This window comes from Melopsittacus undulatus, chromosome 7 (genome assembly GCF_012275295.1).
Source record: "Melopsittacus undulatus isolate bMelUnd1 chromosome 7, bMelUnd1.mat.Z, whole genome shotgun sequence".
Classification (NCBI taxonomy): domain Eukaryota; kingdom Metazoa; phylum Chordata; class Aves; order Psittaciformes; family Psittaculidae; genus Melopsittacus; species Melopsittacus undulatus.
In genome coordinates this window covers 48,187,846-48,204,725 of record NC_047533.1, presented here as the reverse complement: position 1 = coordinate 48,204,725, position 16,880 = coordinate 48,187,846, and positions in this window count along the sequence as shown.

The window sequence follows — 16,880 nt, the reverse complement described above, 5'->3', positions numbered from 1 at the left end:
CAGTAAAGAAGTTCTTCCTGACATTAACGTGGAACCTCCTGTGCTCCAGTTTACACCCATTGCCCCTTGTCCTACCACTGGATATCACTGAAAAAAGCTTAGCTCCATCATCCTGACACCCACCCTTTACATATTTGTAAACACTGATGAGGTCACCCCTCAGTCTCCTCCAAGCTAAAGAGACCCAGCTCCCTCAGCCTCTCCTCATAAGGGAGATGTTCCACTCCCTTCATCATCTTTGTGGCTCTGCGCTGGACTCTTTCAAGCAATTCCCTGTCCTTCTTAAACTGAGGGGCCCAGAACTGGACGCAATATTCCAGATGCGGCCTCACCAAGGCAGAGTAGAGGGGGAGGAGAACCTCTCTTGCCCTACTAACCACACCCTTTCTAATGCACCCTAGGATGTCATTGGCCTTCTCAGCCACAAGGGCACATTGCTGGCTCATGGTCATCCTCCTATCCACCAGGACCCCCAGGTCCCTTTCCCCTTCACTCCTTTCCAGCAGGTCAACCCCCAACCTGTACTGGTACATGGGGTTGTTCTTCCCCAGATGCAAGACTCTACACTTGCTCTTGTTGAATTTCATCAAGTTTCTCCCTGCCCAACTCTCCAGCCTGTCCAGGTCTCGCTGAATGGCAACACAGCCTTCTGGTGTGTCAGCCACTCCTCCCAGTTTAGTGTCATCAGCGAACTTGCTGAGGGTACACTCAGTTCCCTCATCCAGGTCGTTGATGAAAATATTAAACAGCACTGGTCCCAGCACCGACCCCTGAGGGACTCCACTAGTCACAGACCTCCAGCTAGATTCTGTGCCACTGACCACAAGTCTCTGTCTTCCTTTCAACCAGTTCTTGATCCACCTCCCTACCTGATCATCAAGCCCACACTTCCTGAGCTTATCTATGAGAATGCTGTGGGAGACAGTATCAAATGCCTTACTGAAATCAAGAAAAACCACATCTACCACTCTACCATCATCCCTCCACCTAATTACTTCCTCATAGAAGGCTGTAAGGTTGGTCAAACATGACTTCCCCCTGGTAAAACCATGTTGGCTGTTCTTAATAACCCCCTCATCCTTGATATGCCTAGAGATGGCGTCAAGAATAAGTTGTTCCATCACCTTTCCAGGGATGGAGGTAAGGCTGACAGGTCTATAATTACCTGGGTCCTCCTTCTTGCCCTTCTTATAGACTGGCGTGACATCTGCCATCCTCCAATCCTCAGGCACCTCTCCTGTTTCCCACGATTTACCAAAGATTATGGAGAGTGGTTTAGCGATGACCTCCGCCAGCTCCCTCAGCACCCGTGGGTGCATTCCATCCGGACCCATTGATTTATAGATGTCCAGATTGCATAGCTGATCTCTAACCCAATCCTCATCTACCAAAGCAAACTCCTCCTTTGCCCTGACTCCTTCTGGGGCTACAGGAATCTGGGGCCCCTGGGGAGAGTCTGCAGGAGTAAAGACAGAAGCAAAGAAAGCATTCAGCACTTCTGCCTTCTTTGTATCCTCTGTCTCCAGGGCACCCACCTCGTTCAACAGTGGGCCTATATTGCCTCTTGTGTTAGTTTTATTCGCTATGTATTTGAAGAAGCCCTTTCTATTGTCCTTAACCTGACTAGCAAGATTAAGTTCCAAGGAGGCCTTAGCTGTCCTAATTGCCTCCCTACATCCTCTAACAACTGTCCTATATTCCTCCCAAGTGGCCAGCCCCTCTTTCCATAATCCATAGATTCTCTTTTTCCACTTGAGTTTGTCCAGCAGCTCCTTGTTTAACCACGCTGGTCTCCTAGATCCCTTACTTGATTTCCTACTCATTGGGATGCTCTGATCCTGAGCTTGGAAGAAGTGGTCCTTGAATGTTGACCAACTATCATGAGCCCCTTTACCACCTAGTACCCTTTCCCATGAGACTTCCCTTAGCAGTTGATTGAACAGGCCAAAGTTGGCTCTTCGGAAATCCAGAACTGCGGCCTTGCTAGGTATTCTATTCCTCCCACACAGGATCCTAAACTCCACCATCTCATGTTCACTGCAGCCAAGGCTGCCATTGACCATCACCTCTTCAACCAAACCCTCCTTCTTGGTGAGTATTAAATCTAGCAGCGCTCCTCTCCTAGTTGGTTTGTCATCCATTTGCATTAAGAAGTTATCATCAATGCACTGGAGGAACCTCCTAGACTGTGAATGATCGGCTGTGTGAGTCTTCCAGCAAATATCGGGGAAGTTAAAATCCCCCATGATGACCAAGGCATGTAGTTGCGAGGCTGCTTTCAGTTGCCTGTAGAAAGCCTCATCAACTCCTTCGTCCTGATCAGGTCCATAATAGACCCCCACAACTGTATCACCCATACCAGCCTGTCCCTTAATTCGTACCCACAGACTTTCCACTTGCTCCTCATCTGCCCCCAAACAGAACTCAATACATTCTAGTCGCTCTCTCACATAAAGGGAGACTACACCACCTTGCTTTGCTGACCTATCTTTCCTAAAAAGGACATAGCCATCCATGAGCACATTCCAGTCATGTGAGCTGTCCCACCATGTCTCTGTAATTGCCACCAGATCATAACCTTTAGACCACACACAGACTTCTAACTCCTCCTGTTTATTCCCCATGCTGCGTGCATTGGTGTACAGGCATTTCAGGGAGCAAGCAGAGCATGCTGATGGCACTCTCGGGAGGCAGGAGGCCTTCTGGTCTTCATTAATACTAGAACAATGCCCCACTAGTTCAAACCCAGCTACAACTCCCTCGCACTTTGAATCTAACCTGAAGCACTGTGAGTCAGCTCTGCTAACTCTTGCCCTAGTACACTTTTTCCCCTGTGGGACAGGGTCTAAACGACTACCCTTTCCCACAGATGAAACAATAGATTGATAGTCCTCCCTAGTCTGTTATCCTTCAAGCCATAGCATGTTTCTCTTGGGCTTGTCCTTAACAGGCCCTTCCCCCCTTCATAACTAGTTTAAAGCCCTTTCAATAAGCCCTGCTAACTCCTGCCCCACAAACCTTTTCCCCCTCTGGGACTGGTGTATCCCACCTGCCACCAGCAAACCAGGTGTCTCATACAGCAGCCCATGACTGAAAAATCCAAAACCCTGCCTATGGCACCAGTCACGTAGCCATACATTAATCTGCAGAATCTTCCTATTTATCTCTTCATCCTTGCTTGTAACAGGTATGGAGGCAAACACCACTTGTGCTCCAGACCCTTTAACCAGCCGTCCCAGGGCCTTGAAGTCTCTCTTCATTGCCCTTGCCCTCCTTGTAATAATTTCATCACTGCCAACCTGAAAAGCCAGCAGCGGATAGTAGTCAGAGGGCTGCACCAGATCAGAGAGTTTCTTTTTAACATCTCTAATCCAAGCCCCAGGTAGGCAGCAGACTTCCCTGTGGGATGGATCTGGTCGACAAATGGGGCCTTCTGTTCGCCTCAGAAGGAAGTCACCCACCACAATTACTCTTCTCTTCTTCTTGGTTGGGGAAGTCCTAAGGCATGGGGGTGAGTGACAAGCCCTAGGTGACTCACTAGATAGATCTACCCCTCCATCTCCATTTACCTAGCCCTGTAGTTCCAAGACCCCATACCTGTTATTCAAGGGCAACTTGGAGGGAGGAAGGGATTGCAAGGGTTTTCGCTTACCTCTCTGAAGAGGGACCTCCCTCCATACCTCCTTGTCCCTTAAGTTTGCTCCTTCTGTCTAACTATCAAGCACAATTATCTAAGTAATGGTAAGAGTTCACTGCACAAAGTGATTCCTTCCTTTGATAACTAAGTTATAGACCTGTTTTACAGAGAAAATAGAGTTTATGGACTGATGCAGATATGTTACAGGCATAAAGTGGTTATCTGAACAAAACATTTCAATCAGTCTGTTACAGAAGTAGCTGCATATCCTATTTCCAACTGATGATAATTTTCAAAGTAATTAATGGTAAATTATTCATGGAGCTGGGAACATCATAAGTTTGAGGATGTTTTTCAATGTTTTTTATTCTATATTAGACAAACTGACACAAAGAACAGTGGGGAATGTTCTGTTCCCAACAAATTGAACTTGTTCATGCCCAAATCTCAAGTACCAAAAGCGATGGCTAAAAATGCAGCTACTAAGGAGAAAAGGCATGATCCAATGTCTTCTGAAAGAGCTCATTGAACATTCTGTTTAAGTCTCAATATTCTTCTGCGAAAATACAGGACAAACTTCTCTCTGGGAAGGTGAAGAATTTCAAAAGACTTAATTCCTGTAACTAGGGTCATAGTCAAAGGTGAGGCCAGAGGTATAAGCGTGATGAGATGCATTACAGGTTGACTCCATGGAAGCCATTGGAGTGTATCTGACCATGCTCAGACCAGACTCACTGAAGGAGGCTCTATTCCCCATTCTGTTTCCCAGCAGGAAACCAGTATGCTGCAACTCCTATGATATCCTTGGCACCAGTAAGAATTTAAGGCTATAGAAACATTTTCAGAAGCAAAGTATTTGTAGTTTTAAGTGTGGATCTCTCACAAATTATTATGGAAAAGCAGACTTTTCAAAAGTAGTATTTAAGTAACAGAACAACCAGAATCTTTACTTTTTCCCACTCAGAGTTTGGTTTTTTCTTTAGAAATTAGGCCCTAAGGGAATAGCTCCCTTCTGCATTAAATGTAAAATTTTTACATTTTTGAAGCTACTTTTCTATTCTCTAAATGTGGTATTACTGGATGGCTTTATAAAAACTAAAGTTACAATAGCTAGAGAATAGCAAATCACTGAAAATTCTTATCTGCAAACAGGATAAAAAAGTAGTAGTGAAGAAAGTGATGACTTTCATAATTTCATATAAAATACAACTGTCAGACTACATCTCTTAAATTCTGTATTTTGTTTTTCCTTCATTTGCATTTACCTGAAGCAACTGAAAAAAAAAGGCAGCTCATTTTTATTTGTTATGAGAACCATGACTCAAAGACCTCAGAATTCCCAGTGAGATATGGCCTACTAAGATTAATAAAGAAAGAGCCTAACCTCTTCCCTAAAATTATACTATCTCAGTAACAAGAATACATTTATGCTTCTCCTTCATTTGGGATACATATTTACTAGCAAATAAAAAATAACTATACTCATTCAATTCTAGAAAACTAATTTCTGGGGCAGTCTTGACAAATCAAGAAATACTTATGCATGAAAAGAGGCAGTAAATCATGGTCCTGATCAAAGTAATTTGGCTTTCAGCTTTACCTTCCACTTTTTTCTCTTCATTATGTAGCTGCTAGCAGCTGCCCTTTATTCCAATAAACTTCTGGATACACATATATGCTCCCTGCCAGTAAACACGAAGACTCATTAGAGACAAACAAGGTGGAAGAAAAGCCAAGCATCTTGAGAGAAATTCTGACCCACTGAAGTTAACAGCAAAACTTCTATTTTTGCATGATCAGCTCATCGTCTCCATGCATTTCCCCAGAGGGAAGTGGTCTAATGGTTTCATCTCAAGTCAGAAAATGTGCAAAACTGCCAGGTATCAAGTACAAATCTGGGCAGCTGCACAGCTGCTCTCCATTTCCTCATTTGCAACATGCAGATAATAAACCAGGCAAATATAGATTGTCACTGAATAACTAAGCACCGTTATTGATTTTTGCTTTGTAAAAGACAACAGTACAGATCCTAAGTTAAGAACATTGTAGCTCAGTGCTAACAAGCAGGAGAACCTGGGAAGAAGAGGATTGTTTACTTTTGTAATTACTGATTTTTAAGGTGCATATATGACTTTATTACCTAAATACTCTTTAAATATGAAGCTTCATAAGCAGTTAACAAACCAAATACAAGATCAAACAGACCTTGTGCAAATGCCAGTAGCAGACATGCTTTAAAGGACAAAAACAAATGCTATTAATCAGGCTAAATGTCAGATTCCTGGGTGCTTACAGTTAGTTAGAGGAAGACTTTGTTTTAGTAACATATTCATAACCTAAGAAATTTCATAGTTAATTGTATACCGGTGAGGAACAATCTCCACAGATTTCTAAATTCTATAAATGTGAAAAACCAAAGGAGGATTCTTTTGTGTACATCCTATTGGGGAGATCTGTGAAGAACAGCTAAACATCCTCCATATATGTCAAAACCAGAATCTACTCTTTGAGCTTTTCCTAAATGCTAATGCAGGTTGGTAGTTAGTAGTTTGCCACCATGACCTCAATCATGCAAGCCTCATACAGAAGCTCCATCAGTTTTGTCCATGTAGTGCAGCCACAAATACTCTCCTCACCAGTACAGCCTATAATCAGTGGTCACAGTTTTGGTGTGTAATCGTCCTGTGGTTCTTTTATTTCTTCTTTTTTTTTGTGTGTGTGTGTTTGTTTTTCTTTTTTTTTTTTGGGGGGGGGAAGGGACATCTGTTTGTATTTTGGGTTGTTTGTTTTGTTTGGTTTTTTTAGCAATAAAAAGATACTTTGTTCTTACATGGTGAAAGGCTGGACATAAGTCTTAAAATATTTAGCAACTCTCTCACAGGATTCTTCCACCCCACCCCACTGACAAGAAGCTGCTGATCAAAGGGCTCATTCTTGTGCCATTGACCTGAATGATTATGACCAGTTCATGTTGCCTGTATAATTTCTGACAATGTCACCAGACAAAGGGATATTCTTCAGAGTTATACTATTCATGTTATGTCACCTAATTACCCTTTACCTACACGATGTTTATTATTTATGTGAGTAGAAGACTGGTGATGATAGTAAATTGTTTCCAGAGACTCCTCCAACCAATCACAAGAAAACACTTAGTAGCTGCCTAAACTGAACTCTTGGTCTTCTCTCTGACAGGACTGCCGTCATTAAGGACAGTACAGAATGGGGGAAATCACTGCAGGTTACTAAGGCAACTGTTAAAAAGGAAAAAAGAGAAAAACTGAACTAATAAACAGATAACACCTTTTTTTTTTTCACAAAAACTAAGGTATGAATCCACACACTTTCTTTTACAGCAGATTAAAAATAATCTGATTAAATTTGTTCCTAGCTCCACCCTGTTCCTGCATTTCACCACTCCCTGTACCACATAATTTAAAACGTGTGGTTATTGCCACCGTAGCTGAGACAGGATCTGTTAACAAGCATAAGAAAAAAGCCAGGGACTGTAACCTTTTAGACCAGCTATTTCAGAAGAGAAATCACCATGGTGCTACATAACTGGCAAACGTAAAACACCTTTATTGCAAAACATCAGGAAGGTTGTTACAAACTACCATGCTGATTATAAAAAATATCAGCAGCACTGACATGCTATATCTCTCTGTGGCAAGCCAAGGATCAACAGTGTTTGCCACCTCATGGACAAACTGTAAAATACACACAGTGTGTATTCATGACTGACAGCATCTGGAAGCAGGATTAGAGGCTTTCAGATGAAAATTTGTTCTGTTCAGATGAACAGGATTTGCAGTCCTCCACAGCAGTACCAAATATTTACTACAACTACCTGTACTTGGAACCAGAATTTTCAAATCCTCCTGTAAACAGAGGAAAACTGTGTCTTCTTAAACATGCTTGTTTGTTTCGAAGGACAAGGTAGAGTTCATAAGAAACCAGAAACAAAAAAAAAGAAATAAAAAAAAGAGACTATTATCTAGCTTGCATGATCAAATATAAATCTAATGTGTGATTTATAGCGCACGTTTACTTGCATACAGCTCAACAAAAGTCTTTGATAGTAATGCAGAAACTCATTTTCACATACACGACACTACAGTGCATCACAAACCACATTTATCAGGGAAACTAACATGTATGATTATTGACTATTGGGACAGAGCATGTGATGTCAGTTTTGCTCCCTCCTCACCCACAAAAGTTTAATAGCAACTTTTTTTTTTCCTTTCAGTCTAGCATAATTTGTGATGTGTCAGTTAACTGTTCCTAATTCCCTGCCCTTGCCCTAAAGAGTTCATGAACCTGACCTGTTGCTTGTCATTCCAGTCACTGTGACTACATAGAAAATATATTTTCAATCTCTTGCTTTTCTTCCTCAATTTGTAACTACACTGCTTGAAAGACCCATTTCTGAGTTGGTATTTCTGCCATTTGCTTTAAAAAGGGTGTTAATTTTAAAGGCCAAGCCCAGCCAGTTGAATTCTAGTGCTGTTACACTACCAGATGAAATATGAAGACTCAACCTGAGTTATTAAAATTTCATTATTCAGAAAAGGATTAGATAAATTTGGTTTTAAAACTCAGTATCAATGTAGAATAAGAATCAACAATATATTCAACAGTTTATGAAAACCCTTATAGTTTTTCAGGGAGATAAACTAGACTGTTTCATTAGTCTCTGCCTTATCAAGGGTTTTCTTCTCAAAAACTAAGGAAATGTGTTATTTTTTAACTATTTGATTTGTATAAAAACTAGAGGATGTTGGAGACTGAAGCCCAGTTGGATTAGATACTGCCATAGGCAAAATATTTACCAAAGATGGAATAAAAATTTCCAATTTAGAGTGTAAAATGTCTGCCCATAATGCATGTTAAAAACTTATACCAGTCTCAAATTAATAAAACTTAACCCAAATCTTAAATAAAAGCTCTGCAGATCTTTTCATCTGACTTCAGTATTTTGGCAGCTCATTGCACTTGGTTTATACGAATCTCTGTAGCCAGTTTCAGCAGTTTGGAGATGGCTTGTGTGCCAAATGTCTGACTCTCCAAGAGACTGCAACTGTGGTTTCAGCTCTTTCTCAGACTAAGATATGTGGAAGTTGGATTTCTTTTTCTTTTGTTTGTTAAACTAGTAACTAATAAATGCCAAAGCACTTCTCTTCCTGCTACACTCATAACAATCAATTAGATGTTACATTCCTGCAGTATTTCTTCATACAGTGCAATGCACTGCAATTCAGTGATCTTTTCTCCAACTTAAAAGGAAAAAAAATGACAAAATCATAGCAAGAATTGCATCTTGTTTTTAAGTGCAGTGTTTAATCAAACAAACACTCCATAAAGAAGGGGACACTGAATAATACTTAAAAAACAAACAAAAAAAGGATTCAGAACACAAGTCTGTTTCAGTGTTATCCAGAATAAACACAGAATAATTTAATTTGTGGCAAAATGGTAGAATTTATATACTGCCAATGATAAATCAATTATTTCATCCTTCTACATAACGGAAAAATCAAGAAAGTAAATATGACTTATTTTATACTCATTATCTTAAATGTCAGTGTTATAAAACCCATCAAGAAGGAAGGTGAATCAAATCTAAAAACTCTCTCCAAATATATCTCATCAAATTGGACAAAACACCTTCAAGGAAACAAATCTGCAGACTTGTTCTAATGGGAGCAGTATGGAGACAATTGTTCTTTTCATACTTATTTTACTCATTTAAGGCCACCTTATTCATACTGATACAGAAACTCACATAGAAACTCCAGTTCTGAGCAGAGCCAAGCTACTGGTTATTAATCCTACTTTCCTTCATATTTTCCCACCTTCCTTTAGATATCCTTAAACATCTTATTAAAAGACAAACTTAAACCAGGGTAGATTCATGAAATTAGTGCAGTTTCTGAGTACTTCTTTGTCCTGAGAACAGCATCTAACAGGACGGCTGGCTTTTGCGCCAATTGTATGTACGTTTTCACTATGGCTGCAGTTTATTATGCAGATCACTTACTATTAAATTACCAAAACTTTAAAAAGTAACAAAATACACCAATGCAATGACAATGACCAGCAGAAATCTCTCAGATATCATGTTCATATCATAATGGAAATAAAGAAGGTACTTTAGCTGAAACTCAGCTTTGGACGCATTTCTTAAAGCTGTCATTCCTGCCTCTATGCCAATACTTATCATAAACTACCCATCTACACATCCCATGGTTTTCTGAAACTTACATGTCACCAGTATTAATGGCTTTAATCTTTTTGTCTTCAAATCTACCTCTCAGTTCTTAGGAGTGCTGAGAATACCCTCATGGGAAGCTCCACATACCCTACACAGACTTAACATTCTCTTCCACCTTACCAGAAGAGTTGTGATGGCAAGGTTCTCCTCACCCCAATAAAAGCTTTATTAGATCTTGTTCTTTGATTCCCTCTAGTGCAAAACTTACAACTGATTTCTCTCCCTCTCCTTCCTTCAATTTTTCTATCAATTTCCTTGCTAAATATTTCAGATTCTCTGATTTATTTGAAACTCCACAGATTGAACCCCAGAAGCTTTCGGCATTATAGAGTCAGTACAAAGCATCCAAAAAGTTGTGCTGGATACCTACCTAGAAATACAGAGATGGGATGGCTACTCTTGTAAAAAGGCATCTGCCAAGTCGAAGAGGAATACTCTCCTTTTTCTGGAAAATTCTTGGAAATATTGCTGCCTTTGTCATGAGTAATGGTGCTTTTTTTCCTGAAACTGGCTAGTTTAGGACAATGAAACTTGAGAAATATCACAGAGCAGACATCATATTGCTGCATCCTCCTGCAGCACTAATGATTATAGTTTTTTCTCCAGAACTACTGATTAACTTTTTTTTTTTTAATTTATTTTTCTCCAACTGAAAGTGACAGGCGGGAAAAATATCTTGATGAAAAGCAGCATAATCGAAACAAATTAATCTGGACAGCACTTCTTCCAAGTGAGCTGCAGCATATTAGCAAAAACAGAAGAAAAAAAGAATCTCACCATCATAAGCCATCAGCCTGGATTGGAAACAGCAAGAAAGAAGTGTTCTCCAATACCATTTTGCAAAGCAATAACACCAAAAGCTTTCTCATTCTCTGAAGAAAACCAGAAATATCAGGACTGAAGTATATGCTTTCTTTCTGTTTCTAAAACTCTCTGACACACTCTGCAGGTCACAAGGCGTCATGTCATCATGTTATATTCTCAGTGGAAGAAGGGAAAGTGTATGAGGACCTATGGAGCAGAAAATAGACTGTAAAGCCTCTTGGAAAGGGGAACAGAAAATATAACAATAATGTAAAAGGCAGGTACAGCAGGTACAACTCATGGGTTTGTTCCTCAAACATCCTGCCTGCACAGGAGTTCTAAGAGTTTACTTAAACATGTCACTTTACTGCTAGGTTAGAATAATGTCTTTCTATTTCACAGCCATGTTTCCATCCTTGGAGAAGCCCTAGGACGGTCACTGAGCCAGAGGTGAAGCAAGGGGACCAGTGCAGTGTGGGCACACATACACTCAGCAGAGTACAAGAAGGTTTGCAAGAAAAACATAGGAGTGAGAAGGTGATTCTCTAACTGCAAACCCTGCTGACACCATCCTGTTGACTCCTGTGAAAATGCCATCATCCAGCCACTGCAACTCACAATGCCTGCAATTACACTTGCAGTGGTCTGCAAAAAGAGCAATTCTTTTTACCCCAACAGATCTTCCTTTAGTTCTTCCACCTCTTTCGCTGGCTGTACAGTATAGCAAATTGGATAGAGTCTTTTGCTTTGTAAAGTATGCCACTGGTGTCCACTCCCCCATGACCAAACTGGCTGGAAAAGAAGGAAACACAAAGTCGCACAGCACAAAGATGTACAGCATAATACGATACATGTGATTTAAAGCTGCAAGTGACAGGTAGAACAAGCAGAGGGAGTGAATCAAACTCTAACATGTCTTGAAGATTACACTGGAAAAGAGAAAACAGCACGTTTAACCATATGTGGAGAGAGAAGGGAACTGAACCTCATGAAAACAGCTACAACATTGAAATTAATTTTAAACATTTCAGTGACACCTACAAAGCCTAGAATAACATCTCCAAAGTAATTTCCAATGCTAGTTAGCATGCTGGTGGTGCTGCTAGGGTAATTACATGCTTTCACATGTAGATGTGAATTTTAAGACTACAGGCTATACCTCTGAACATACCACTGCTTCTATCTTGAGTTGAGCTCTCAACCATGAGAACTGGCTCCTTGTAATATCTATGAATATTCTTTTCATAGAAATTATGTATATTTTACATCCCAACAGGAGGAACTCCCAGGAACAGGCAACAAAGAAGTTATTTTCAACTTCTGTCATAGTAATGGGATAAAAAAAAACCCAACAAACCAAGGGTTTATTTTACACTTGTAGCTCCCCCAGCCCCTAAAAAGTAAGCTATGCTACAAACAGTAGAGCTCATTTAAAGCCCTTAAACTGAATAATCAAGATTTACAAAGACAGGTGGCACCTACTGATTCACTGCTTATGATTTTTATTTCAGAAATACAAATTTCAAAATGTTGATAACCAATTATAAATGCAAGTTATAAACATTGATTTTGGCATGAAATTTTCTAGCTATGAGAATTTATCTTCCCATAAAGAAATATCGTGATAAGACCTGCTAAAAGGTGTCTTCCCCCAGTGATTTCAGTCAAGATACCAGGTAGAAAGATTGGTATAAATAAAGGCAGGTACAAGGTACCATTATGTCACAGAATTCCTTGTTAAAAAACTTATTTCTATACATATACATATGCCAGAAATGAAACCTTGGTCATGATGTATCATTTACAATTTCAGAGATTAGTTTATTGTGGGAGAATCTTGGAGGCTGGTTAAAAAAATAAGATTAACATAATGGAAAGTTTGATTCTAGCTTTAATAGCTTGGAATAGTTACAGCTGCATTACACAAACAAGATGGATGACTGAATAAAAAAGTACTGGGGAAAAAAAAAAGCAAAAGGGCTTTAGAAGGAGTCAGCCAAACATCAGTTATGAAATAACGAAGTCTAAACCTTGCTGAATTACTTGAAGGGAGAGTAAAATTATCATTTGTTTGGGTTTTTTTTTTAGCCAGTCTTCAGCATTAACTTCTGACACTAAACTCCTCCAGAGAAGTAAGCAAGCAGTTGACAGCCAAAAGCTACCTTTTATGAAGCAATTATTTACATAAATCGGAAGGAAATATAATGCAAACAGTACTTCAAGCATCTAAGTTCCTACACAGAATTACACACAATGCCCCAGTTAATTTTTACAAGAAAAACTATTAGTGGGCATCCACAATTTTTTAATCATTATTTTATGCAGCAGCAATGTTGACAAGGCAGAGCACAACCCCTCTTTGGAAGCGCTTTCCCAGTCTTTAGTCACAATGTCCAATGTCAAATCTCAGATGCTGAGGAAATTTCATGCTTACCTGGCTAATCTGGGTTCACAAACACCTTTTACTATCCAGAAAGCACTCTAAACTTCATCGTGTCTTTAAAAGCACTGACAACTAGGCATGGAAACATCACAACTATAATATCTTGAATAAAGTTTATTTGTACTAAATTTTCAAGTTTAGCAGTGGAAATAAAGACAAAATTAAGGAGCAATGCCTTCTTTTGCTATTTAATAGTCAAGCAAAGGAGCGGGTGTGTGATTTAGCAGTGCCATAGTTACATAAGCGTACATTTGAACACACATCCACTTCAAAACCCCCACCCTCTGGGAAACTGTGCCCTAGTTTTCCTGGTAGCCTACAGCACATGCCAAATTTGAAATGGAAATATTTCCCTAATCAGCTAAATCTGGGTCAAAATGTCAGCTCAGCTTAGGTCCAAGTCATTGCCACTCATGATCTCTAAAATGGCCATAATGAATATCTGTGCAGCAGGAGGGACTCCCAACATTAATAGTGGGGAACAGTCTCCTAATGACTACCACAAAGTGAAAAATACACGTATACACACTTATGCCTTCCCGTGGATCTGACTGCTCACCTTAGGAAAGCAACCAGCAGCGCAGAAACACTGCACTTGTCTCCATTGCCTTTGTGCCCTCTCAAAGGCTGCATGATAGTTCCTGATCCATAAAAGGCACGATTCTCGTTGGGATGCAGCTAACTGTTACACAGGAACAGCTTTTGCATTGTAGCTATAGCAAATTAAAGGCACTTAGTTTTAGGCAGTCAACAAAGCTACCTTGACTAAAATATATAATATACATAATGTTTATGGATAAAAGCCTACTTAGAATTAAGGGCAGACACGCGCACTAACTCACAGGTAAGCAGGTGGCTCTCTCACTGACATGTACCAAGCCCCTTGCCATCACTTATTAGCAGCTACTAAACTTTGCAAACCAAGATAGTTTTCCTGTTCTCTTGTATTAAATAAAAAAACAAACATTGATAAAAAAATAGAATATTACAGAAGAAAGCAAGGTCCTCATTTTGCAAACTGCTAAAGAAAGGTGGCGATTTAACTACTGAAATAATTATTGTCATGCAACTATTGTCTTCAGCAAGTTAGAAAGGCCAAGAAGACAAAACTAAAGCCAAGTCTTAAAGTTAGCAGATCCTCTGATTTTAGTAGGCTTATGCCAACTTACATCAGAAACATGCCTTGCTCTTCATTATGACAATTCCATTCTTTTAAGCCACTGACGCACAATCTCAGCACTAATTTCAGATAATTTTCTAGTCTGTGGACATTTGATGTGTCTGATTACATATACATTCATGTATAAATCATACTATAAAGACATGTTACAGAAACTTGAATTAAGATGTAATCTGTTTAAAATCACTTTCCCTTACTTTGCAAATGGTTCCTGTTTTGAAATAATTGGCCCATTAATCAATGGAAAGCATACTTCATAAAGTAAAACTGCATTGCTTGATTATATTGTACCGCATCATTATATAGTCTGGAAGTAAGATCCCATAACATTGAAGGCTATGCCCTTTACCTAAATCTGATGTTTTCACACATTATATATATATTGTTGAAAAATTACATTTATGTGGGTATATCTTTCATATTTGAGGCAATCCCGTAGAAGTTCTTGTACTCTGCCTGTGCACTGAGAGCAAGCAAGCAGCATTCCTTAGCTACAGAGAGTACTGTTTCAGGGGTTAATAATCAGGGATTGTTTAAACAGAGGGACATCTGGCACACCTTCCCATGGAGACCAAACAAATCATTTCTAATCTCCCTCTACTGTATCAGAGTCTGGGTTTCATCCAGTGTTAATTTGCAATTTTACTGCATATTCCATCATTTCCACAATACTGTGTAGTAAAACCACCCAGCTTTACATTTATTCCAGTGGAGAGGAAAAAAAAAAAAAACAACAAACCAAATTGTAACCAGAAGAGCTTTAAACTGGAAAAGACAAAAGAAAGTTTATTTTTCTCATTAACACTCACCTAGTGCTGCTGGTATTGTTTTTAAGAATACATTTGTGGTATCTGGCTGAGCTACGGAATTGTGCAAAACCAAGAGTTTGAAAAATAAGCAGAGCAAAATGTGGCAATACAGAATGTACAGAACTTGAGATAATAGAAAGGGTGAAATGAAAAATGATACTCTTAGAAGTACCAGTTTATAAAAATTTCAAACCATCAATTTTATGTAGCAACATGAACAAAGCAACTCTACAAGGTAGGCAATTACTTACTTATCTTTTTACTAAATGCAGAAGAAATGGAATTAAGCAGAAACATTGCTTTTGCAATGTGAACATAAAAGCTTGAAGTTTCCTATGTGAAAAGATTTTAAGCCCCTTTTCTCTCCCTTATTTTTTAATTGTTCTGCTCTTACTTTTCATCTGAATATTTTAATGTAAATGAGAAAGAGGATCTTACATCTTCCACCAAGGGGCCCCTGTAAATGGAGATACACAGGTGGAACTCTTGACTAGGATAAAATCCATTACATTTTTTTTGAAAGATGAAGAGGTATAAAGAAAAAAACGATCCTCTGAGAAGTATATTGCATGGCATCTGTGTCAAGCAGGGTAAGAAATATGACTATATCACACAGCTGTGCCAGGCAGAGTATCATAAAACAATTTGAGATTCTATCTCTTTTTTAATCTGTTAGCATATGTCCTGTTTTTCAGGGAATAAGCTAATACAATACAAGTAATTTAGAGGTAATTAACTGTAAAAGCTTTTGAATGGATTATGACTTCAACAAAGAAATCAAGTCATTATATCTATTCAAATATATTCAGGGATTCTTTCACCATAGAGCAATATTACTGCTATGCGTCTTGGGAGGTACACTACATTTTAAAATCTCTCTATTTCAGCCCTAGGGCAGTAATTGGAGCATTATAATTGTATCCAAATTATAATTTGAATTTGTTTTTACAGAGTGAAATTAAAATTGGGGAGAGGGGATCTATCTAGGATTTCGAGATGTTTTTTAACTGGACTTGTGCAATAGCGGAGAAGCAGGCAGAGGACCTCCACTGAATCGCTAGGCTGCAGCAATGTCATCAGTCAGAAAACAAAATTTCACAGCTTTTCTGAAATTTAAATATTTTTGGTACCAAACCAAATTGGATAATTTAAATATGGAAGACTGTGTCAGTGAGACTTCTAATCTCAGTTTGTGTGCACATCTCTTCATGCCCCTTTCATCAGGACTACAAAGAAGAAATTATGATCATGATAAATATCATGATAACTGAAAAGTTTATGTCTGGCATAAGTTTGGTTGTAGTCCATAATACTCAATAAATACCAATTCATCCAATTATAAAATAATACATCCAATCAGAAGAAAATGCAACTGGCCTTTTATCTCCACCCTAACAGGTACAACTACATAACAGTAAACTAATCCAGCCATGGCCCTACCTTCACCTTGAAGAGTCCTAAATATTAAGAGTTAGTTATGCAAATATTACTGAACAGAATTCAAGACATTATTCATACTTTAGACTGAGGAGACTGAATAAAAACTATAACAATGTGATACTAAGATTCCAAAGTGGAAAAGATAAATGACATTTAGTCAGCAACACCACAGTTCCTGTATATTTGATTAAACACATTAGAGAACCCACCAACATCTGCCAAGGAGATGATATATTAAGCAGAAAATTGGTCAAGTTAATAACACTAAGGGTTTGTAATTCAACCTCAGA